The sequence below is a fragment of the Crinia signifera genome, chromosome 11, assembly GCF_055691185.1.
Source record: "Crinia signifera chromosome 11, ASM5569118v1, whole genome shotgun sequence".
Lineage (NCBI taxonomy): Eukaryota > Metazoa > Chordata > Amphibia > Anura > Myobatrachidae > Crinia > Crinia signifera.
This window is the reverse complement of record NC_139227.1, coordinates 113,880,333-113,907,927: the sequence shown is the minus strand read 5'-3', so window position 1 is coordinate 113,907,927 and position 27,595 is coordinate 113,880,333. Positions and strand designations below refer to the sequence as shown.

Genomic DNA, 27,595 nt, shown 5'->3' with positions numbered 1-27,595 from the left:
TGTAACCATTACACCATCCGTACTGCCCCGTATATATAACACATGGTGGGGATAGAACCCATGACCTCAGTGCTGTGAGGCAGTAATGCTATAACCATTACACCATCCGTACTGCCCCGTATATATAACACATGGTGGGGATAGAGCCCATGACCTCAGCGCTGTGAGGCAGTAATGTAACCATTACACCATCCGTACTGTCCCGTATATATAACACATGGTGGGTATAGAACCCATGACCTCAGTGCTGTGAGGCAGTAATGCTATAACCATTACACCATCCGTACTGCCCCGTATATATAACACATGGTGGGGATAGAGCCCATGACCTCAGCGCTGTGAGGCAGTAATGTAACCATTACACCATCGGTACTGTCCCGTATATATATAACACATGGTGGGGATAGAACCCATGACCTCAGTGCTGTGAGGCAGTAATGCTATAACCATTACACCGTCCGTACTGCCCGTATATATAACACATGGTGGGGATAGAACCCATGACCTCAGTGCTGTGAGGCAGTAATGCTAACCATTACACCGTCCGTACTGCCCCATATATATAACACATGGTGGGGATAGAACCCATGACCTCAGTGCTGTGAGGCAGTAATGTAACCATTACACCATCCGTACTGCCCCGTATATATATATAACACATGGTGGGAATAGAACCCATGACCTCAGTGCTGTGAGGCAGTAATGTAACCATTACATCATCCGTACTGCCCCGTATATATAACACATGGTGGGGATAGAACCCATGACCTCAGTGCTGTGAGGCAGTAATGCTATAACCATTACACCATCCGTACTGCCCCGTATATATAACACATGGTGGGGATAGAGCCCATGACCTCAGCGCTGTGAGGCAGTAATGTTACCATTACACCGTCCGTACTGCCCCGTATATATAACACATGGTGGGGATAGAACCCATGACCTCAGTGCTGTGAGGCAGTAATGCTAACCATTACACCGTCCGTACTGCCCCGTATATATAACACATGGTGGGGATAGAACCCATGACCTCAGTGCTGTGAGGCAGTAATGTAACCATTACACCATCCGTACTGCCCCGTATATATAACACAGGGTGGGAATAGAACCCATGGCCTCAGTGCTGTGAGGCAGTAATACTAACCATTACACCATCCGTACTGCCCAGTATATATAACACATGGTGGGAATAGAACCCATGACCTCAGCGCTGTGAGGCAGTAATGCTAACCATTACACCGTCCGTACTGCCCCGTATATATAATACATGGTGGGGATAGAACCCATGACCTCAGTGCTGTGAGGCAGTAATGTAACCATTACACCGTCCGTACTGCCCGTATATATAACACATGGTGGGGATAGAACCCATGACCTCAGTGCTGTGAGGCATAGGGGACCCTCCCTCCATAGGGTATCAGTCATTATCACCAATAATAATCCCCGATAAGACCCCACAGAGAGCTTGAGACATCTTGGGGGATGATATTTCAAAACAAACAATTTTGTTTGAATTATTGAACAATTTCCCCACAAATGATACATTGACTATAGTGCTGTGAGACAATTATTTTTTATTTTGTGGGTAAGAGTTATTTATTTTGGAAAAAAGGGGGATCTGTAGTACTAGAGACTATACGGGGTTAAATCCATAAGATACTGTACCGCCAAGAAAATTTGCTTTTGCTTTGGCAGTAGTTGAGCTCCCGATTTGCTGCCAATTGAGGAGAACCCCGGTATTACACGTGACTCACTGGGGACAAAAGAACAGTCTCCACCTACATTGAGAAGGCTACTGTACAAAAAGTATTGTACAATATGTTCAGCATCTAACCTCTTTTAACATTTGTAGATTTTCACATTAAATAAATGGGTGCTCCACTTAAAACGACTTTTCTTAATTAGACACGCCTTCTGGGTGGGGTGGGGGAGAGTTTATCCTGGAATTAAATACTATTTACGAACCAGTATATCGCTGACTCCAAGGCTGGGAACTATATTGTCTCAATTATTTAGACTTGCGGGCTCTGGGCTCCCTTGTGCTCTCAGAGATTACTGTAATGTTGTTGCGTTATAACAGAGACAATCAAAATGACAAGACTTGTATTTTGGCCATATAGCTAAGGTGAAGGAGTGCATTCCAGGACAGTTTACTTAATCGTTGCACAGTGCACACTGCCATGTGTCTGTAAAAGATCATCCCCCAACTCAAGTAACTGGATTGTAGCAATAAACAAACTGCTCTTTTAGAGACAATGCTACAATTTTTCATTTGATTTAGTTACATATTGTATCATGTATGGGCCATGGAGTCGACATTGGATTGACCACTGAAGGTCGACACCTGAACTAATTTGATGTAGCTGATGTCGACAGGGTTGGAAGGTGAACACAAGCTTTAGTTCGACAATGGCAAAGTCAACATGAGGTTGTTTTTTTATAAATTGTGCTGAATGTCGACATAGTCAACGTGGACATCGTACAAGTGTACCACGTCCCCTCGCCATGATTCGGGCACACTTTTCTATTCTCCCTCCACGTCGGCATGTCTGTTAAGAAAATATGTGAAAAACTCACACCGAAATTTTGATGTTTGACCTTGCCATTGTCGACCGAATGCTTGTGTCAACATTCCAACACTGTTCACCTTTAACCATGTCAAACTATTTCAGGTGCCGACCTAATGACGATCCCCATTCTAGAATCTTTCAAAACTCGTGCAGTTCCCCCTCCCTGCCTGAGGTGTCACTCTCTACTGTGCTGCTTCTCACAGTTCTGATCTGCATATTCACGCTGAAATACAGACCACACTGTGCTAGAAGCAACACAGCAGAGAGCAACACCCCAGGCAGGTAAAATAAACTACAGAGGGTTTGGAAGACGCAGGCTGCTGGAATGAACGCCATCACCAGTGTTCTTTGCTCTCACTATGTACGACACAGTCCAACTCATTTGGGAACGCAGCACTGGCAGTTCCCAGGCCAAGTCAGATAAACAGTTGTGTAGCATTTTTAAAAATCTAAAATGTCACATTTTCCATCCATTCATCATTTCACAGTCACACTGGTTAAGTGGTGCCCCCTCAATCAGAGCGGTGTAAAGTGTGGAGACAGAAGGGGAAGGTGTGCAAGGACCAATCAGAAAGTGCAATCACAGATTGTGTCTTCTTATGAGAAGAACGGAAATAATTGGTCGTATAAGGGGTAGCGATACAAAACCTGTACATCACTTAGGTCCCGGAACATTCCATTAGGTTTTTCTTTAACCATCAACCCCAACAGGTCTTTGCAGTTCCCGAAACACTCACCCTGTTATCAGGTTTGCTCAAATATCAGGTTATATGCCCTGGAGAAACGTCCATTAGCAGTAGAATCAGGACATGGGAGGTCTCATCTATAAATAACATTTGGGGAAGAATCATATATTGAAGGAGAGTAGAAATAAAAGCTTCCAGCTAAACCAATGTTTATCATTGCAATGTTAGGGAACAGAGCTGCTTTCAGAATGGTTAAACATTTCCAACAGCCACTTAGTTTGGGCAGTGTGTTGTCATGGCTACCGGCCATTCATGGGATGCAGAGTTCCGTATTAATCATATAGAAACCCAAATGATTATTAATGTCTAGAGGAGACATGGCAGCATAGGATAATCGGGATGCAGTCAAAATCCCGACGGTCAAAATCCCGACGGTCAAAATACCGACAGCAATTGACAGAAAGTCAAAATCCCGACATGGTCAAAATCCCGACATTTAAAATCCCGACATGGTCAAAATACCGACAAGGTCAAAATACCGACATTTAAAATCCCGACAAGTTCAAAATACCGACACATAGAATGTAGACAGGTGAAAAAGTCAACATGACTTTCGGGCGACAGGTCGCGAGGTCGACATGGGTTTTTCACTGTTTCTTGACCCGACATGTGCCGACAGGCGGTATTTCATGCCCTACCATCCACTAGGGCGTGGTGGGAGAATAAAATAGTGTGCCGAGCGTAGCGAGGCACCGTGCCCGAAGCATTGCGAGCGCAGCGAGCTATGCGAGGGGCTGCGGTTGACTTCCAACTGTGTCCATGTCGACTGTGTCGACATTCAGGTAAAAAAACTGTGAAAAGCCCATATCGACCTCGCGAGCTGTCGCCCGAAAGTCATGTTGACTTTTTCACCTGTCTACATTCTATGTGTCGGTATTTTGAACTTGTCGGGATTTTAAATGTCGGTATTTTGACCTTGTCGGTATTTTGACCATGTCGGGATTTTAAATGTCGGGATTTTGACCATGTCGGGATTTTGACTTTCTGTCAATTGCTGTCGGTATTATGACCGTCGGGATTTTGACCGTCGGGATTTCATACCGAATCCGGAATATCCTTCCATAAGGCCTGGTTCACTTCAGGCTCCAGACAGTCTGAATCACCCCGCGTCTCATTCCGCCAGTGCAGAAATATATTAATAGCTTAATGCGGAGTCTACGATGTCTGTGCTCTGACGCACCGTACATCCATCTAGCAGGTCGTCAATAATACATCAGGACCGGTTCAATAGCTGTGCGAAAGCATCACAGCAACTCTCAGACAACAATGCACGCTTGTATTGTTCACAGCGTTAGGGCTGCTAAGGCAGCCGACAAGGACTCCTGATTGAGGGGGCACCAGGGGGCGGCGTAATCTCCAGAGGCAATGGTGATGCCTGCATCCGGGCTCCAAGCAGAGAAGGGGAACCTGCATGCACAGCAGCACCTGTGTGGTTCACAACAGTAAACAAGTGTGACCGCTGCTCTTACAACCGAGTTCTTCGCATCTGGCTGTGATAGTTCCCATCCTCAATGGTACTAGGACAGCGATAGAGAACCTTGGCCCTCCAGCTGTTGTTGAACTACACATCCCAGCATGCCTTGCAACAATTTTGTTATTTGTCCATGCTAAAACTGTAGCAGGGCATGCTGGGATGTGTAGTTTAACAACAGCTGGAGCGCCAAGGTTCTCGATGACTGTTCTAGGGTATTAGGACACATCGGAGACACAGTCATTGGCCAGGACATGCTAAATACGGTCATACATAAGGATAGAACCATGACTTAATAGATTTACACACAAACAAAATGACAGTTCCCATCCTCAATGGTACTAGGACAGCGATAGAGAACCTTGGCCCTCCAGCTGTTGTTGAACTACACATCCCAGCATGCCTTGCAACAATTTTGTTATTTGTCCATGCTAAAACTGTAGCAGGGCATGCTGGGATGTGTAGTTTAACAACAGCTGGAGCGCCAAGGTTCTCGATGACTGTTCTAGGGTATTAGGACACATCGGAGACACAGTCATTGGCCAGGACATGCTAAATACGGTCATGCATAAGGATAGAACCATGACTTAATAGATTTACACACAAACAAAATGACAGCTTATTTGTCTCAACACAATAATAATAATACTATAGTGTAACACAGGATACACATGGCATTCCTAACAATGATTTAGTTATTAACTTCTCATGACACACGCAGCACGGTGTTGACACAGCCGATGTGTGATGCCGCCGTACACAGACAGTGTCACTTCTCTGTTATTACAGTGTTGCATGCTGGGAGATGCAGCAATCCTCCAACACAAATCAAAGTAGAGACATTGCCCTCAGCAACCAATCAGCTTTCGTCTTGTATCTAGCATAGTCTATAAAATGACAACTAGAAGCGGACTGGTTGCTACCGGCAACTTCTCTCCTTTGTCTCTATTCAGTGTTTGATATTTCTCCCCCATAATAATTACTACATGAAGCAAGAGGAAAGCAAAGAAATATAAGACAAATGAATAAATTGCAGTCGAGCTCAGGACACTGTAGGAAAGGAAAGCGAGTCCTCGGTTATAACATGGGTGCTGTATCCTCACAGCAGAGTAACACCCACCTGGGGGTAGGTATAGAGCCTAGTGTTCCCTCTAACTTCTTTTGCAAGGTGCCGCACCCTGCCCATTTTTTTAAACCTCAAAATGCACCCTGCCCTTTTTGTGTGTGGCACTGAGCACCCTTACTCTGTACCCCAACGCATTCACAATCCATGCCGCTGAGAACTTTCGGTGTGTGCCATCACGTGCAACTGGTATTAAGGTGTATGCCATCATCTGTAATGGGCATTATGGTGTGTGGTATAATGTGTAAGAGGCATTACAGTCTGTGCCACAATGTGTAACTGTCATTATGACAAAATATGTCATTTACATAGAGTATGATATGGGTGTAATCCTAGTGCAAGCTGCAATTTTTTTATATACGTTATTTTTATTTTATTTTTTTCAACATAAAATGCGCCCGCCTGATTGAAAAAAAAGTGCCTGCTAGGTGGTCCGCGCCCTGCCCTAAAAAAATCCTAGAGTGAACACTAGAGCTAAAACTTTTTGGGGTTGAACCCATTAGCCGGAATTAAATTATGGGTGCGAATTATCGTGGTGCCCGAATTTCACCGAAAAGCGTAGGCTGCCCCAGACTGCGAATGGGGTGAGATTGGGTGCCATTGTCGCCTCTTCAACATCATTGGAATGGCACCTCGCACCCATCGCATTTAATAGGATCGACCCCATTGAATGCAGGAATGTCCTTTTAGAGCAATCAGTAGTTTGCAGGAGAACAAATGCATGGAACACCTGAAAGAATGTTCTTCCTACATGCGCAATGCATATCGATGTTATCCGCCATTATACAGACTTACTGGCTGCTGGAACAGAAGAATTTTTTTTAAAAAAAACCTGTGCGATCTGCTTGCGATTTTGACTATATAGTCAAAATCTCACGCTGGATTGTACCCCTGTGTACACAGCATAAGTCTGACCTTACCAGTCATCTGCGACACAGACCGGCTGATCAGGGCCAGAGCTGACGTCACAGACCCTCCCTTAAAATGTTTGGGTACGTCTGTATTTTTTATTGGGACACCCCCAAACAGCGGCTTCCTGTCAGTCAACTTCCAGCCACATTGCCTCGAGCCATGTTCCTTTAAACAGATCTATGAATCTTCAGACATTCAACTCACTTCTTACGCGATTGTCTGTGTCCCACGTGGTAGTGACAGAGCTCAGACTCCTACTTTTGGCAGGTATACAACTAAAGCGAAGAAACGTGGCGGCTGCGATATCCCCTGGACACTCCTGGTTGGCACCGTCCTGCAGAAGGAGACCCCTCTGCTCTGTATCTGCGTCTATTTAAACTTTACTTGCTTATTTTAAATATCTGACTGACACAAACAGGGCTGTTCCTGGGTACGTCTGTGCCTTGTGTGAGCCGACACCGCACCCTGCTTCCAGTACAGGTAGTGCCAGGGAGTGGGAGCTGAGCCAGGCCGTCGCCAGATAGCTGGGCACCGCAAAGCAGCACTCCAGACTGCAGGTGACTGCTCCAGGGAACCTACAATACAGATAATGGGGCAACTAGTGCAGCAACTGTGTCACATCCTTGGGCCCACCCTCACTATGGCCCTGGACACAATATCGCCTTACAGGATGTGACGGGCCCGTGATTTATTGGGGCAGAACTCAGTGTCTGGAAGTCAGATTTTAGTACTAACTTGGCAGCTAGCTACCAAGTAACCATTTTGCAGTCGCCCGCACAGGTTACGCAGAATATTGGTTCAGCAGACCCTGGAGCACTAGATTCCATATCATGTTACCTTAAGCGGCACATGCCATTAGCATTTGCATTTTCCCGCAGGTGACCCAAAGATTCTGCATTTAATGCTGGAGCATACGGGGTTCCCACACACATTAGACCCAAGGGGTGCACTGGCAGTGGATTTAAGGATGCAAGAAAAAAATCCTGGTTATGTGCGGGGATTTTTATTTTTTTAAAGAAACTCAGGGAGCCTTAGGTGTGCTCCCAACACCCAGTGCAGTGACATAAATCGTGCATAGGGGGCAGTACGTACTTATGGAACCCCCCCCCCCCCCCCGGAAGGGTTAGGATGGTGGGTCCTCTGCACCAAAGGTTTGGATAGACTCGCAGTAGGATTCCCTCCGCCTTGCAGCTCAGTTATGCGCGGGGATGCGCCACCTACCCGCACGGACAACCCCTGCAGCAACTGCCCACTAGGGCCACCACTGCAGGCACCTACCCATTTGGGAAACCCCTGCAGGCACCTATCCACTGGGGCAACCCCTGCAGGCACCTATCCACTGGGGCAACCCCTGCAGGCACCTATCCACTGGGGCAACCCCTGCAGGCACCTGCCCACTGGGGCAACCCCTGCAGCAACTGCCCACTAGGGCCACCACTGCAGGCACCTACCCATTTGGGAAACCCCTGCAGGCACCTATCCACTGGGGCAACCCCTGCAGGCACCTATCCACTGGGGCAACCCCTGCAGGCACCTTTCCACTCGGGCAACCCCTGCAGGCACCTATCCACTGGGGCAACCCCTGCAGGCACCTGCCCACTGGGGCAACCCCTGCAGGCACCTACCCACTGGGGCAACCCCTGCAGGCACCTACCCACTGGGGCAACCCCTGCAGGCACCTACCCACTGGGGCAACCCCTGCAGGCACCTATCCACTCGGGCAACCCCTGCAGGCACCTATCCACTCGGGCAACCCCTGCAGGCACCTTTCCACTCGGGCAACCCCTGCAGGCACCTTTCCACTCGGGCAACCCCTGCAGGCACCTTTCCACTCGGGCAACCCCTGCAGGCACCTTTCCACTCGGGCAACCCCTGCAGGCACCTACCCACACGGACAACCCCTGCAGGCACCTTTCCACTCGGGCAACCCCTGCAGGCACCTTTCCACTCGGGCAACCCCTGCAGGCACCTACCCACACGGACAACCCCTGCAGGCACCTACCCACTCGGCCAAACCAATGAATGAGTTTTAGAAGTCTTTTCAACATCCAGCCTATGGTAAGTTATAAGACAAGTATACATTCAGTAGTCAAAACAAAACAGACATTTTTTATTGGCCAATACCGGAGAAGAGGGACATGCCTAGGGAAAACATTTCCCTGGACTAACACCTGGGACAGCACCCACATAGGACTTCTCCTGCCTGGATACAGATAATTCTATATAGAATAAGATGCTATGACACACACAAGGCAGCCATGGAGGCGGAATATACTATGAATGAGAGAGAAAGGGCTGGAAGACATGACTCACCGGGGTGTACGGGGAATACTGCGGAGGTGAGCAGGCCCCTGCCGGGCTCTAACTGCAGCAGCTCCCCGGGAGCTGTCTGACTCCTGGTTCCCGGGCTCGGAGCCGGGGCTCTCGGGTTACACGGGGGACTGAGCCGTTACAGGGAGCAGCCCATACACTGACTGCTGCAGGCTGAGCATGTAATACGGAAGCTGCTGGGATGAGGGCTGCTGGGAAATGTAGTTTATTGGCACATAATGTGTGTGGGCTGTTCTGCAAGTAAACATGACACAGTGTTTTCCCAGGACTGGGGCTGAGGCATGGCTGTCCTGTCAGATGCAACTTCCAAGCCTCCTCCTGGTCCTGGGCTCCTATTTCCGCTTCCAGCTTGTACTGGGATGCTGCTGGTTCCTCTGGTCCAGCTTGTCCCGGGCTGCTGCTGGTTCCTCTGGTCCAGCTTGTCCCGGGCTGCTGCTGGTTACACTGGTCCAGCTTGTACTTACTGGGATGCTGCTGGTTCCGGGCTGCTGGTTCCTCTTGTCCAGCTTGTTCCGGTCTGCTGCTGGTTACACTGGTCCTGATTCTCCTGGACTGCCTGTTCCACTGGTCCAGCTTGTACAAGGCTGCTGGTTCCACTGGTCCTGCTTCTCATGGACTGCTGGTTTCGCTGGTCCTGCTTGTCATGGACTGCTGGTTCCACTGGTCCAGCTTGTCCCGGGTTGCTGGTTTCTCTGGTCCAGCTTGTCCCGGGCTGCTGGTTCCTCTGGTCCAACTTGTCCCGGGCTGCTGCTGGTTCCACTGGTCCAGCTTGTCCTGGGCTGCTGGTTTCACTGGTCCTGCTTGTCATGGACTGCTGGTTCCACTGGTCCAGCTTGTACCGGGCTGCTGGTTCCACTGGTCCAGCTTGTCCCGGGTTGCTGGTTCCTCTGGTCCAGCTTGTCCCGGGCTGCTGGTTCCACTAGTCCAGCTTGTCCCGGGCTGCTGCTGGTTCCACTGGTCCAGCTTGTCCCGGGCTGCTGCTGGTTCCACTCGTCCAGCTTGTCCCGGGCTGCTGCTGGTTCCACTGGTCCAGCTTGTCCCGGGCTGCTGCTGGTTCCACTGGTCCAGCTTGTCCCGGGCTGCTGCTGGTTCCACTGGTCCAGCTTGTCCCGGGCTGCTGCTGGTTCCACTGGTCCAGCTTGTCCCGGGCTGCTGCTGGTTCCACTGGTCCAGCTTGTCCCGGGCTGCTGCTGGTTCCACTGGTCCCTGACTGTTGGGATCCCGATTGGCACCCCTAAAGACATTTGTATAATGGAAAGTGAGTGACTTTGTGCGCTGACACCTTCCCAGTGGGTATATACCGGTATAGCACCCTCTTAATTAATATGTGTTGGATGAGAGTGAATATACATAAAATACCAACACAACTCTCCTTATCTCACGTATCTTCGCCTACTTGAGGCTCTCCGTTGGAAACATATATGATGGAGCCATATGAAAGATTGAATGATCAAAATAGTATAATATTGTAACGATTACAAATGTATTCATACAATGATAAAATACAATAAAACATCAATAAATAAATGGTGGTAAAAGGGTCAATCAAAAACTCCTGAATATACTATAAATGGAGGTTTTCCAAATGCTGGTGAGTAAAAGCACCTGTAGAAAGATCTTTTTTTCTTTAAGGTGTTTCTGCTCCTCCGAAAAAAACACCATTAGACTGCAAACAAACAGCAATGGGGTTGTCCCTTCACAGATAACACACTCCAGTCCTGCGATGCGTATCGGGTGCCTTCTGTCCCTTCCTTCCTGCCTGAGGAAGGGACAGAAGGTGCCCGATACTAATGACCCTGTCAACCTTACCCATGTCGACTTAATGACCCTGTCCACCTTAAGTCATGTCAATCTTCCTGCATGTTGACCTTAAGTCATGTCGAACATCATGCTGGTGACACAATGACCGTATCTCGGAGTGCCGCTGTTGGAAGTCAACCGCAGCCCCTCGCATGCCTCGCTGCACTCGGCACACTATTTTATTCTCCCACCACTCCCTAGTGGATGGTAGGGCATGAAATAAAAAACCCATGTCGGCCTGTTGACCGAAGGCATTTGTTGACCTAAAACCATGTCGACATTGTCCCATGTTGACCTAGACACCTGTCGACCTTCATCCATGTCGACCTAGAACCCCGTCGACCTTGTTGCATGTCGACCCAACAGTGTTGACCTAATGACTGTTAACCTAAGTCGGGTCGACAATACGACCGTATCCGCATAGATAATAAACTCCACTGGGGCAGGGACTGATGTGAATGTTCAAATATTCTCTGCACAGTACATCAGAATATGTGTGCGCTCTATAAGAAACTGTTAATACATTATATATATATATATATATATAAAAATGGAAGTAACTTGGCAATCTGGACGATATGGATCAAGGACCGGTGTCCTGCTGCCAAAAGGTAATATCACGTGTCGCTTAGGATGAACAAATCAGAGTGCTGATATATTAAGTCAATAAGCCATACATTGCATATAAGACCCAAGTATCATCAAGGTGTCATGGCCACCACCGCCTTACCTTCCCTCCGGGCATTGGGATGAATTTACACCATTGCAGGAAATTCTTCTACCATAGAAGGTCAATATACGGAGTATGGACATCAAATTGTCCTAAACAAAAGCATTTCCATCCTTCACATCCAGAAGCGGCGACAGACTTGTCCCGTCATCCAGGTTTACCTGCACCCATTCAGGGGGAATTGGCAGAACTCCATTCTTCATATTCAAACTCTGCTTTTTGGGACTAATTGGGTACCTGGTTGCTATTGGAGATACCACAGTCCAGACCAACATATCCGTATGGTAGTATGCTTGTTATCATTTATGTATTTCAAGTGCATTTGTACTCATTTTATTAATATGGAATTCCATATATATTATTTTGGTACTTGTTTCCTAGCACGGCGCCACTGATTTTGATTGTATGCAATCGGGTTGCAAAAATCGGGCATGCGATGCGATTGACCCGACCGACCCGTTTTTTTACATTGGAACCAATGTTAAATGGTCCCTGAGACCCGATTTTACATTGGCCCCAATGTTAAATGCCCCCCAGACCCCATTTTTCATTGTATGACCCCCATTGTTAACGCCACGATCAACGTAAACCTGAAGCGTGGCGAGCGGCGGCGGTACGCTTCTGAAGGGTTAATCAGCCATCTTGTTTTCATTGAAGGGTTAATCAGCCATCTTGTTTCTCTATGTCTGTCCCTGCTGATTTCAAGGTGGTTATATCCTGGCTCTTTTCCAGTACTCGCTGCTATCATAAACTTTGTTACTTTCCTTAGACACTGTACATTCTGTGCTTTCTCATAACTAACGAATACTACACAAGGCGATGTATAAGCCACCCCACAAAGACACTGCTATTTCCCTACCTCTGCACCAAATATTAACCAATCATGTAATTGAACCAGCGTCGTTTGTTGTGTATAAATATGTTGTTTTCGTCATCATTAAATCAGAGTTCAACCTTGTATCTGTGGTCATCGTTACTGGTCATATCATATGAGGTTACACTCTCACGGAGCTCTAAGGGGTCTTCACACTGAGGTCAAATAAGGTAATTAATAGATCAGACAATCGATACATCGGCGTATGATCGATTCTCTTCAAGTGGGGGCTCGGCCACCGGGATGCGAGGTCCATTCCTACACAGATGTCATAAAGATTTTACAGTCTGCCTGAATCTGTTGTGAGGTTACGGACATACTCGATCCTGAACCTGTGACACCATGCCTGGGGTATGTTGAATGTCTTATATAGAAGTTAGAGTCTTCTATCATAGAAGTTAAAGTCTTCGAACCTGTGACACCATGCCTGGGGTATGTTGAATGTCTTATATAGAAGTTAGAGTCTTCTATCATAGAAGTTAAAGTCTTCTATTTTTGTGCACATAACCTGATCTAGGATCAGATGCCGTACTTGGAGTACGAAGGAGACCTGGGGTCTTTAGTCTAAATAGTACCTCACTTTGAACGCCCATTCTTTATTGGCCAATTGTCTTTATTGTATTGTCTTAAAGTATAAGTTTTTCTTTCATTCAATATCCCTGTGTGATTGGTGAGTATACACACTCGTGATATCTGTATTTCCTTGTAAACCGTGCGGCTGGTAAGTTCACGCACAATAACTTCACCATTTGTCTAATCTGACTACTGTATGCCAACAGACTTGCGGACTTTATGCTCTCCTTCTCGGAGTAACGCAATGTGAGGCTTCACATACAGTTCTCAGCAACAAAACCACTGGACTCTATCCACTGTCACGTAGACAGTCTGTGGTTTCCACTAACATTTTGTACTTTTATATTTAATGGGATGTATCTAGAGGAAATATAGTTCATATAATATTCAGATAAAGACCAACCCTCACAGTCTGCTGCCACAGGTCCCGACCTGCCTGACTGAAGACGGTGCCCCTGGTCTGAGTATTAAGAACTTTCCACGCTCCCATTCATAGTCAGAAATATTGATACACAATCATACCCCGACATGGGTGGAAATAATAGTAAGAATAAAACAGTCTATCCACCCCCATTACCTAGTGAAATATGTAAGGAGTATGTTGCCCACAAATTATTACCTTGTTAATCCATGAGGTGGACAATATAATAGATGGGACTGGAATCAAGTCCCCAGTATTAATACCCCGATCCCTGCAATATAGTAAACAGCTGCAGATTATCCCCTTAACAAAGCACAGGAGATAACTGACATGTGGAATGAAATCACCGTACACCAGTTCAGCTTTGAAAGATCTATTTTCTATTGAGCTCTCAGGGTGTACGGCGGATTCCTGCTAGGCTTCTGTGTCTTTGCTGGAAGAGGGGGGTCTGAGGGGGAAGCTGCAGTATTGGTCTCTCTCTCCCTAACACTGAACATCGCTGCCTATTGCAGTTTCATGTAAATAGAAACCTACAGTCACTGAATTTTGGAAGAGATTTAAAAGATGCTGGACTGAGGAAACGGGACTATTTCTTGAAATATTCCCTTTACTCATTTCCACCTTTACCAATAACCTACACCCCTCCATTTCCACGCCAGTCAAACAGAATGTCTCTACCTGGACATCTGACAAACTCACTGAATTTAGTGAGCACTTATATGAAAAAGAATCTGCTGGATGTTTTGATATGAAGAAGACTGTCGTCACTTCTACTCACAACTTCCAAAATAATAACAGAGGCCCACCAAATAGACCAAATAGGGGGATCCCACAAAATAACCAGAAAAGACCATATAGACCCCCTCAGGGTCCAACACCCCGTGAGCCTCCATACAACAGAGATTACAACAATACTGGTGCAGTACCAAGACAAACAACTTGTTTCAACTGTGGCCGGAATACACACTGGGCTAGGGACTGTCCACTCCCTCCCCAGAAACCACAACAACCTTACACTCCCAGACCCCAACAGGGACCATACAGACCACACTCAACATCAGTTCAAGACCATGTACGTTTCAGAGTGGACTGGTCTGACCCTGCACATTGACGGGGCCCGGAGGAGGGTATCCCATCTTTTGCACAGTTCACTACTCATTGGGAAGATTCACCCCTCATCACATTATATGTTGATGATAAAAAACTGTCCTTTCTAGTAGACAGTGGGGCAACAACCAGTGTTTTGTGTTCTCTTAACTATGATGGTGAACTGCAAAAGACTACTCCTTCAATGGGAATCAACGGGATACCCACTGACACATACCTGACTGACCCAGTTATCATACGCTCTGACAAGGGAAAACACTTAGGGATACACCAATTCAGGATCATCCCAGAATGTCCTGTTAACTTACTGGGCCGTGACTTGTTTAGTAAATTCCACATCTCCATCTCACCCTCTCCACAAGGGAGTGAGCTCCAAGTCACCTCCCCACACTTTGTGTCACTACAAAATACTCTGGACAACTCACTTGATCAAATTGATGATAGAATTTGGGCCATTGGCCCTTATGACACTGGCTTCATACCCTGTACACCATACAAAGCCAAGCTCAAACCAAATACACAACCCGTGTTTTGCAGACAATATCCACTCTCACCAGAAAAGATTGAAGGTCTTAGACCTATGATACATGACTTCCTCGAACAAGGCATACTCAGGTACATTGTCTCACCTTACTCGACACCTATCAACCCTGTTGCTAAGGCCGATGGCTCTGTTAGATTCGTACAAGACTTGAGAAAAGTAAATGATCTCATTGTTCCTATTGCACCCATAGTACCTGACATCAATTCACTCATCTCAGCAATCCCTGCAAACGCAACCCACTTTAATGTCATAGATTTGAAAAACGCGTTTTTTAGCATTCCTATAGACACAGAGACCCAATTACTCTTTGCTTTTTCATTTGAAGGTAAACAATTAACCTGGTGTCGTTTACCCCAAGGCTATATTGACTCTCCAGTGGTCTATAGCATAATCCTCCAAGCCACATTGGCTCCATGGCACCCCCCCCATAGTTCTGTCCTGCTACAGTATGCAGATGATCTGCTTCTCTGTAGTGTCACCGAGGAGACCAGCCGGTTAGATGGAATCTCATTGTTAAACTGGTTAGCAGAATGTGGACACAAAGTGTCAAGAGAAAAATTGCAATGGTGTAAAACGCATGTCAATTACCTGGGTTTTGTACTCTCTGAGGGAGAAAGAAAAATCAGTCCACAACGCATACAGTCTGTATTGGGCCTGGTCACCCCAACTACCCAGAAGGATATGTTGTCTTTCTTGGGTATGGTAAGTTACTGCAGACAGTGGATCTCTGATTGTTCCTACTATGATAATATCTTGAGACAATGCACACTCAAAGACAAACCCAAGGTTATACAATGGTCAGATGAAATGTATTCTGCATTTAAAAAATTGAAAGAAATGTTAGTACAGAGTCCCGCGCTTGGTCTCCCGGACTATATGTTATCATTTCACTTGTTTGCAAGGGACACATGTACAACTATGGCGGGTGTACTGACCCAACTTCATGGAGGCAAAATGCGCCCAGTCGCATTCTTCTCAAAGGTAATGCCTGTCACTGTGCAAGGAATGCCTGCTTGTCTTCGAGCGCTGGCTGCCTGTGCAATGGTTGTTGAGATGTCCACATCACTTACATTAGGACATCCTACTGTGTTACATACCACACATAATGTCCTCTCCATCCTCAAAGGTCTACACACACAACACATGTCTGCCCAAAGACTCAGCGGCTATGAAGTACTCCTACTAGGGAACCCTTCTCTCACTGTAAAATACGCAACAAACACAGAAGGACCTGTCCCTGTACTAAACGCACTTTTAGGTCTTAAAGGACCTGACGACGAGGCGCCGCCTCAACATGACTGTACTCTGACAATTGACTCAGAAACTTCACCCAGACAAGACATGTCGACTGTGCCTATCCCCGATGCCGACATAATATTTGTTGACGGCTCCTGCAGCCGTCCCAATGACAACACGTACCAGGCAGGATATGCAGTGGTTAAACTTCCAAACACCACCCTTGAAGCAAAGACAGTCCCCTTACAGTCAGCACAAGCTGCAGAACTCATTGCACTCACTCGAGCTTGTCACATTTACAAAGACAAACCTGTCACAATTTACACAGACTCCAAATACGCTTACGGAGTTGTTCATGATCATGGTATGATCTGGCAACGCCGAGGTTTCACTGGCGCTGATGGGAAAGGCATATCACATGCGCAACTCATCACAGATCTCTTACACGCAATTACATTACCATCTCAAATTGCCATCCTTCATTGTAAAGCACACACTGGAGGAAAGGATGATATCAGCAAAGGCAACGCTCTTGCTGATACCGCTGCTAAACGTGCTGCCACTATAGCAACATATAACCTCACTCTTGCTGTCATCTCGCCTCCTTCGTTAGATGATACATACCTACTGACAGAATTACAGGCTGCTGCCTCTAATTCAGATCTATCAGATTGGACATATCCAATACTGCAGAAGAATCCACGGACTGGATTAATCTGCAAAGAGGGGAAACCATGTATACCCCAAACCAGTGCATCATTGTTCATAGCACACTACCACGGAGTAGGACACCATAGTATAGTAACAACTACTTTACTCCTCTCCAATGATTTCTACATTACTAATGCCAAAGAACTTGTAAAACAGTACATCAGTAGATGTATAATATGTCTCAGAAACAACCCAAATAACCCAGACAAAGCAAGACACCAGCACCTAGAATACCCAACCACTCCATTCACTCACCTGCAAATCGATTTTACACATATCAATAATGCAGGAAGACAGGAATATGCCCTGGTCATTGTCGACATGTTTTCTCGGTGGCCAGAAGCATATGCCACTAAATCAGAAGATGCAAAAACAGTAGCCCGCATACTCACGCGAGAAATCATTCCGCGCTGGGGATGCCCGCTTCAAATTAATAGTGATAAAGGTTCAGCCTTCACAGCCAAGGTCACAGCAGAACTAGTCAAAGCACTGCAAATAGAATGGAAGTTTCACATTCCATATCATCCACAGAGTTCCGGTATCGTGGAACGCATGAACCGTACTCTTAAAGATAAACTACGTAAAGCGACAGGAGGTACATTTGCAAAATGGAAACAAGTCCTTCCTATCGTATTGGCTGAAATTAGAATGACACCACAAAAGACTCTAGGTTACTCCCCCTTTGAAATACTAATGGGCAGACCTTTTCCCACGCCCTGGGCAAAGAAACCACTAGTTACAACTGAGGGAGATCTAGACGTAATAAGAGAAGAGTACATTAGATCCCTAATAGAGAAACTTAATGAGTTAGAACAAAATGTTATCTTTAAGAATCCTTCTCATCCACAGATACCCACTCACCCATTCAGGGTTGGAGACAAGGTCGTAGTGAAAGTGTTGCCGAGAAACAAGCACCCCGGAGATTTCACCTACGGTCCAGAAACAGAAGTGGTCGCGGTTACCAGGACGGCTGTCCTCACCGACGAAGGACCAACGTGGATCCATGCATCCAGAGTAAAGAAAATTCCACCTCCACCACACGTCAACACAGAGGTCGACACCGATCCCGAGACTGACACAGACGGGACGAGAGAGGTAATAACGGGAGCCAGTGGCTCTGACCTCCAACTTGGAGAAGACCTGCCGGCTGGAGGTGATGAGGAATCAGGGGTACAACATTCTGAAGCCGAGGACGACGCTACAGGATATGACTCCCCCCACCTTAGCCCTAGTGATTTTATTCGGGCTTGTTCTTTATAACTGTTTTGCTGAAGTTGATATTACTCAGAATGATGGACGTTTTACCTTCTGGTACAATTCTTCTAGTACAACTGTTGCTACTTTCATATTTTCTTATTGTGATATTGTATCTTGTTCAAACAATCAAGGCGGGAATCGAGAAGAACCACCGCTGCCCTGGCTGTGTAACATCCAACACACACCACACGCTGTAAGTCACGTATATATCTGTGTCACTAGTACTTACTGGGGAGATTCTTGCAACTCATGGGGGGCTGTTGGGTGGAACACTAGAGCAGATACCACTGCCTTTGATATCAGCCAAGACTGGGGATATTACCCCGATGTTGGCATCCATAAATGGTCCAATGGTCGATCCTTACTAACCCGTATGTCCCTACGAAAAAAGGGCACTTGCAATGGCCAATTTATCATTAACTTAGAAAACCCGGCCCCCGGTGATGCCGGACTATATGTCTTGGGTAAATATCAATCAGGGGAAAACGGGGGCCCAAGAGGAAAATTCCATTTAAAGGACATGTACGATAACCCAGAATACACCGCCCTCAAAGCCACTGTAAAACCTAAAACACCACCATCATTCCTTAAACCACATGTCACTACTTTTAATGATATGTTAGCCATTGATAATCCCACGTATGAAGATACCATGTCTATGGAAACAGGTTTCTCTGATGTAAACTATTGGTTAGAATGGATGAAGTATAATGCCCGCAAGGTTAATCAAACTGATTGCTATGTGTGTGGAAAGTCCAGACCCCATTTAGGTACTGTACCCATACACATACCACCTGAACAGGATAAATGCTTTTTTAGTTTATACACTGACACTGTAATAGAAGAAGCCAAATGTGAACAATGGAAAAAGGAATACCCCATTATGACAAAGAATACCAACCCTGGTAGTACTATAACTATTTACCCCGGTAATTACACTTGTTATTTCTCTAATAGTACTGATCAAAATGTTGTACAATTGAAATTATTTCCTGATGGGTATTGTGCTGAAAGAAGACATATCACCATACCCACCATGAAGAAATCTTTGGGAGATATCTATTTTATCTGTGGAGATATGAGGCTGAGGACAAAACTAGACAACCCTTGGAAAGGAGAATGTGCCCTGGCAAAGATTATCATGCCCATTCACATCCTCCCAGCCAACCTTCCTCGGCCTCCTCCCACAGGTAACACAAACACACACTCTAGAGCTAGGAGAGATGCCCCCAAGGAAAGTTTCGATCCACATGTGTATATCGATACTATTGGTGTCCCCCGGGGAGTTCCAGATGAATTCAAGGCTCGAGATGAAGTCGCTGCTGGCTTTGAGTCTCTGCTTCCCCAGGTGACAATCAATAAGAATGTGAATTGGATAAATTACATATATTATAACCAGCAACGTTTTGTGAATGATACTAGAGATGCTTTAAAAGGTATAGCTGAACAGTTAGAAGCCACTTCTCAAATGACTTTTCAGAATCGTATGGCCTTAGATATGATGCTTGCCGAGAAAGGAGGAACCTGTGTGTACATAGGTAAGATTGATGGATGCTGTACTTATATCCCAGACAACACAGGTCCTAATGGGAAAACTACCCTAGCTATTAAACATCTAGAAGATTTATCCATCGAACTCAAGAAGAACTCAGGTGTCACGGACCCCTGGAGTAGCTGGTTTGGATGGCTAAACGATTGGAAACACGCACTAACACAAATAGGCATGTTTATTCTCATTATAATTATTGTACTTATGATAGTAGGATATTGTGTCTTTCCCATATGTAAGAAGATTGGTTCCAAGTACCTGGATAATGTAACACCTGCTATGTACACTGATCTCGCCAAAAGCCTTCCCTCACCAGAAGATTATAGTGAATATGTTAAAATCCATCGTACCAAACAAGATGCCATCTACAAGAATCAAATTGTCTAAAAAGGACATTGATTCTAAGAGGGGATTGAAGGGTTAATCAGCCATCTTGTTTTCATTGAAGGGTTAATCAGCCATCTTGTTTCTCTATGTCTGTCCCTGCTGATTTCAAGGTGGTTATATCCTGGCTCTTTTCCAGTACTCGCTGCTATCATAAACTTTGTTACTTTCCTTAGACACTGTACATTCTGTGCTTTCTCATAACTAACGAATACTACACAAGGCGATGTATAAGCCACCCCACAAAGACACTGCTATTTCCCTACCTCTGCACCAAATATTAACCAATCATGTAATTGAACCAGCGTCGTTTGTTGTGTATAAATATGTTGTTTTCGTCATCATTAAATCAGAGTTCAACCTTGTATCTGTGGTCATCGTTACTGGTCATATCATATGAGGTTACACTCTCACGGAGCTCTAAGGGGTCTTCACACTGAGGTCAAATAAGGTAATTAATAGATCAGACAATCGATACATCGGCGTATGATCGATTCTCTTCAGGCGGTACGCTTCCTACGACCTTTTCATACCCCCACTATCCACGTTGGCGTGGAGTTGATTTTATATAGTGTGGCGAGTGCAGCGAGCCCGAAGCGTGGCGAGCGGACGCGCATTACTTCAGATGTATTACGCGTGCGCTCGCCTCGCTGAGCTCGCCACACTATATAAAATCGACTCCACGCCGACGTGGATAGTGGGGGTATGAAAAAGGTCGTAGGAAGCGTACCGCCGCCACTCGCCACGCTTCGGGTTGGCGTTCATCGTGGGGTGGCGTTAACAATGAGGGGGGGGGGGCATTTGACATACAAATTACCCATCTGGGTGGCTATACAATGAAAAATCGGGTATGGGGGGCCATTTAACAGTGGTTCCTATGTAAAATCAGGTCCATCGCATTGGTCGCATCGCATGCCATTATAATGGCATGCGATGGACCCGATTTTTACATTGTCGTGAAAGCTGTTAAAAAGCCCGAAATCGGCTCAGTCGGGTCCCATCGCATACCATAAGTTAAGGTATGCGTTGGGACCCGACGGGCGCCGTGCTAGGAAACAAGTACCATTTTTTGTTATTAACTGTTTATTGTTAAAATACCGTTCATGTTGCATTCTCTATTTTTATTATGTAGCAGCCAGCGCTGGTATACTTTTTAATCCTCTTGTATGTTTTTTTGGGGACTGACAACCCCAAGTACCAGCTGCAGATAGTAGCGCGCCAATCACCTTTTCTTTTTATTCATGTCTAAGAGCTAACACTAGGGGGCAGAGTAATCTGCCAAATTAGAAACTGGATCCTTACTTCATGTTGTTTGTTTCACAAATCCATAAGGGCTATTATTAGACCAGAACACAGGACAAGCCGCTATGTCCCCATTCTCCTGGGTAAGATAAGATGTGCAACAGTGAACATTAAACATTTTTAATTGACAATGAGCTTGTAATAAATAAAGATACCGTCGTTCCAAAAATATGTTTCGGTAGAAGATTGTTTTATGGCTTGTCAAAGTTCCACAAACATTGCAATAAAACCCTTCACTGGCATCGTTTCTCACCAACATCAGCTGAGAAAGGTGAGTGGGACGTGACTGACGGCAGTGTGGGGACATCACCGGAAAAAGTTTGGGGACATAACCGTAGGCGGTGCGGGGACAGGACTAGAGACTGTGTTGTGCCATTTACAAGGCATCTGGAAGGCAACACTTAAAATGGGTACATTACCGGCTTACGGCACTGAGGTCATGGGTTGGATTCCCACCATGGCCCAACTGTGTGGAGTTTGTATATTTTCCCCGTGCTTGCGTGGGTTTCCTCCTGGTACTCCGGTTTCCTCCCACAATCCCAAAAATACTGGTAGGTTAATTGGCTCCCAACAAAATTAACCCTAGAATGTCTGTGTGTGCGTGTACATGTGGTAGGGAATATAGATTGTAAGCTCCACTGGGGCAGGGACTGATGTGAATGTTCAAATATTCTCTGTACAGCGCTGCGGTTATTTAAATAACTGGTAATAAGTAAATGCAATGGAGGTAAAAGTACGGGATATTATTATTCTGCACTGTGCTGTATCATAGTCACTAATGAAACAATACGTTTGCTGTAATCCAGATGATCAGCAATACAGGTTGATATAATGTGATCTTCGCCATCTTAATAGTTGCGTCAGTGTCCTGTCCCCTGATGGAACTATATTTACCATGTACTTGTCCTAAACTGTCTTGTACCATAGGGGCAGATGTATTAAGCCTTAACAAGAGATAAATTCATGTGTGATAAGGAGAGATAAACATCCAGCCAATCAGCCCCTTACTGACTTTTTTCAAACACAGCCTGTAACATGGCAGTTAATAGTTGATTGGCTGGACGTTTATCTCTCCTTATCACACTTGCATTTATCTCTTGTTAAGGCTTAATACATCTGCCCCATTATTCCTTATTTTCTTGTTTTTTTGCTCATTTATGTATTGTCAGGCGCTGCAGAACCCTTGTTGCGCCATATAAATAAGTAATCATAACAATAATATCTGATTGGCTGATCTGGGCTATAGCTTACTGCTCTTGTTAAGAAAGAGGACCCGATCTATCCGCAGCAAGGTCTGCGTCAGCTTTCATCAGCCCCCAAATACAGGGGTGGGGTGAGAACAGCAATGCCATGCTTGGCCCAGCAGTCTGGATCCAATAGGGTACAATTGGTTTAGTGATTAGAACACTGAGGCCCGAGCAGCTGTATTATATTCTAGCTGCAGCTATGAAATGGGGGGTGAATGAGATAATAGGGAGGGGGGGGGGCAGGGTTTGGGGGTCAGAACAGCAATACAGCAGGACACCGTACCTCCCACCTGAGACTGTTCCAGCAAGACGGAATTAGGGGCCAAATCCCGGGATTGGCCACCCTACTTGCAAGTACCGTGGCCAATCACGGGATCAGGAACGGTGGGATTTGGCCCTAAAATTGCTGGGATTTGAATCCCTGGATTTGGGGATTTAGACTGCTCATGCACAGTGTAATGCCAGACAACATGGCATAAGTGGACACATGAAAAAGGTAGACATGGCTAAGGTCGGCAGGTCATCACAAGCATTAGGTCAACAATGGGACGGTCGACAGTCAAAAAGGTTGACATGAGTTTCCCATGGTTTTTTTCCAGCCGTCTTGTACCACCGGGCAGTACCTTACCATACACTAGGGCGTGGCGGCAGAACATAAGTGTGCTGAACGCAGCGAGCACTGTGCCCAAAGCAAGCGCAGCGTGCCAAGCGAGGGGACACAGTACACTGATATAGTGTCTATGTCGACCTACCTTGAAATTCGGGTAAAAAAAAAAAAGTGAGAGAGTCATGTCAACCATTTGACTGTCAATCTTCCCATTGTCAATCGAATGCTTCTTAACCTTCCCACGGACGGCCTAAGCCATGTCAACTTAATGTATGTCAACCGTATGACCCATACTCTACTTCCTAGATGGCTTTTCTATGGAAATGCCCCATGTTGTCATGACAGCAAGGATGACTTTTACTCACCCCAAAAAAATTAAAATAAAAAAAAATGCCATTCTCACTGTACAACACCCCCTCACCGACGGCATTGAATATACCCCAATGCATGCAGCAACCGCCGCAGAGTGGAGATGTTTTACATAGAAGCACTTCCATCCTAGTTCTGGTTACTGCAGAGCATGTGCGGCGTACGAATCCATCCCCTAATCATCACTTTCTCCAATAACCACAGTGTACTTAAGTCTTATATCACAATTACCTTTCCAAACACGATTATGAGATGCAGGGCTCCACCTTCAGCACACAAGGAAACCACAAATGTGACTTACTGTATGCACGCCACATTCCTCCAGTGTGTTTACTCCGGAAGATGAAAGGTCATTGTGTTGTATGACAGCATTCCTACCACTGCACAGGCCGTGATTACACTGCGCTGCCACTGCACAGGCCGTGATTACACTGCGCTGCCGCTGCACAGGCCGTCATTACACTGCGCTGCCGCTGCACAGGCCGTCATTACATTACACTGCGCTGCCACTGCACAGGCCGTCATTAGACTGCGCTGCCACTGCACAGGCCGTCATTACACTGCGCTGCCGCTGCACAGGCCGTCATTAGACTGCGCTGCCACTGCACAGGCCGTCATTAGACTGCGCTGCCACTGCACAGGCCGTCATTAGACTGCGCTGCCACTGCACAGGCCGTCATTAGACTGCGCTGCCACTGCACAGGCCGTCATTAGACTGCGCTGCCACTGCACAGGCCGTCATTAGACTGCGCTGCCACTGCACAGGCCGTCATTAGACTGCGCTGCCACTGCACAGGCCGTCATTAGACTGCGCTGCCACTGCACAGGCCGTCATTAGACTGCGCTGCCACTGCACAGGCCGTCATTAGACTGCGCTGCCACTGCACAGGCCGTCATTAGACTGCGCTGCCACTGCACAGGCCGTCATTAGACTGCGCTGCCACTGCACAGGCCGTCATTACACTGCGCTGCCACTGCACAGGCCGTCATTACACTGCGCTGCCACTGCACAGGCCGTCATTACACTGCGCTGCCACTGCACAGGCCGTCATTACACTGCGCTGCCACTGCACAGGCCGTCATTACACTGCGCTGCCACTGCACAGGCCGTCATTACACTACGCTGCCACTGCACAGGCCATCATTAGACTGCACTGCCACTGCACAGGCCATCATTAGACTGCACTGCCACTGCACAGGCTGTCATTAGACTACGCTGCCACTGCACAGGCCATCATTAGACTGCACTGCCACTGCACAGGCTGTCATTAGACTACGCTGCCACTGCACAGGCAGTCATTACACTGCACTGCACAGGCCGCCATTACATTAGACGGTGCTACCACTGCACAGGCCGTTATTACACTGCACAGGCCGTCATTAGACTGCGCTGCCACTGCACAGGCTGCCATTACATTAGACTGCGCTGCCACTGCACAGGCCATCAGACTGCGCTGCCACTGCACAGGCCGCCATTACATTAGACTGCGCTGCCACTGCACAGGCCGCCATTACATTAGACTGCGCTGCCACTGCACAGGCCGCCATTAGACTGCGCTGCCACTGCACAGGCCGCCATTACATTAGACTGCGTTGCCACTGCACAGGCCATCATTAGACTGTGCTGCCACTGCACAGGCCACCATTAGACTGCGCTGCCACTGCACAGGCCGCCATTACAATAGACTGCGCTACCACTGTACAGGCCAACATTTCATTAGACTGTGCTGCCACTGCACAGACCGTCATTAGACTGCGCTGCCACTGCACAGGCTGCCATTACATTAGACTGCGCTGCCACTGCACAGGCAATCATTACACTGCACAGGCCGCCATTACACGCTGTATTTTCAGATTTTCAAAGTGCTTTTATCCTGCTAGATTGGTTTAAGAGTTAATCTCCGTAACGGTACCCACTTTTTCATACTAGATATACAAACTAACTCTCAGACCACATACAGTGAGGTAATGGCAATTTAGGCCAGAATCTCTTCAAAAGCAAAGGTTTCCCCCTCCCCCATTTTGCAGACCCGGTGTCTTTCCCACCCCCTTCAATCTGTAATGCTTTTCTTTTAGAATTACTGTGCAAGGCCACGGAGGAGGTTGAACTCCATTCCATCCGGTTCCCTCCAATTTTACCCCCTGGTCTTCCAGAAGGAAGGGGGTCATATAGGGATGGCGCAATAGTTCGTGTTACTGCCTCACAGCACTGAGGTCAGGAGTGCGATTCCCACCATGGCGCTAACTGTGCGGAGTTTGTATATTCTCCCTGTGCTTACGTGTGTTTCCTCCGGGTACTCCAGTTCCCTCCCACAATCCAAAAATATACTGATAGGCTAATTGGCTCTCAACAAATTAACCCTAGAATGTCTGTGTGTGCGCGTGTACATGGGGTAGGGAATATAGATTGTAAGCTCCACTGGGTCAGAGACTGATGTGATTGTACAAATATTCTCTGTAAATATGCGGAATATGTGTGCGCTATATAAGAAACTGTTCATAAATAAATATGCAGAACAAACACCTGGTCCAGGGAGGAGGGGGATTTATCAAATCCTGAACAACAAGTACCAACCAGCTCCTAGCGTTTTATTTGTTCTGTAAAGTCTGTAAGGGTGCGTACACACGGGGGCGATTTTGTCCAAAATCGCGGGAAATATGGTCGCTGAGCGACCATATTGCCCGCAATGGGAGTGTGCACCGGCGATATATCGCCGGGTGCGCGCTCCCGTTTTTGCCCCTGTGGTGATCGCTGGTCGCAGGAACATGCTCCTGCGACCAGCTGATTACCACTGCCGGGTTCCCCCCGGCAGTTTCTTTTTCATCAGCGACCATCTCTGGTCGCTGATGTAAAGTAGAAACTGAGCAATATATCTCCCCTGTGTGTACACAGCATTACATCGCAGAAGCGGATTGGTTAGTACTTCTCCAAGTATTTATTTTAAAATTACAGAAGTAGATTGGATGCTTCTGGCAACTTTACACTTTATCCCTCTCACCCAATTTGTCACGTAAAAAAAAAAAAAAAAAAAAAATGTAGACTTCACGTTGGTGGCAAGCCTGGTTTCATTGTGCACAAGAAAAAAAAAAAAAAAAAAAAATTAAGATAATGTTCTACTGCACCAAGTTTTGAAATTAAGCGCATTATTAAACACAGCCAGGACCAAAACAATGGCCATGGTTGTAAATACATCTCCAGGCCGCATTTATGGGCTCGCTAAGCAGCGAGCTTTGCTGAATCAGGCCTTTAAATTAAGCTAGCTGAACCGTACCAAACCTACTGTTCTCCAAGTAGACAGTGCTCACACACACATATATATATATATATATATATATATATATTTTAGATCATTTAGTGCTGGAGTGGCCATACCTGTCCTCAAGCTCTACCAACAGTTCATGTCTATCAGGCCACCTGTGGATCTATAGTAGGAATGAATGCAGCATGTGTGAAAATGTGACAGTAACGACTACAGCTGTGCACCAGCTAACGGTCACATTCCCCAGATCACCTAGCTGGTGCACAGCTGTAGTCATTACTTAGTGATCTGGGAAATGTGACCGTTAGTAATGACCACAGCTGTGCACCAGCTAGGTGATCTGGGAAATGTGACCGTTAGTAATGACCACAGCTGTGCACCAGCTAGGTGATCTGGGATATGTGACCATTAGTAATGACCACAGCTGTGCACCAGCTAGGCGATCTGGGATATGTGACAGTTAGTAATGAC

General features: G+C 46.5%; 1 protein-coding gene and 1 long non-coding RNA gene across 3 annotated transcripts in view; both read right to left on the bottom strand.

The window, feature by feature from the left end:
• Positions 1–9,293, bottom strand: part of TCP11L1 (t-complex 11 like 1) — a 43,744-nt gene extending 34,451 nt beyond the window's left edge. The window contains exon 1 of one of the 2 annotated variants that reach the window (XM_083164306.1): positions 9,136–9,293. The gene's annotated coding sequence lies outside the window, so the exon portion shown is untranslated. Of the gene's footprint in view, positions 1–3,307; positions 3,328–9,135 lie in introns of those variants that run through there. The other variant, XM_083164307.1, reaches the window with a different exon arrangement.
• LOC146045472 (uncharacterized) overlaps positions 1–27,595 on the bottom strand; it is a 365,523-nt gene that overhangs the window by 35,252 nt on the left and 302,676 nt on the right. The window lies entirely within an intron of this gene.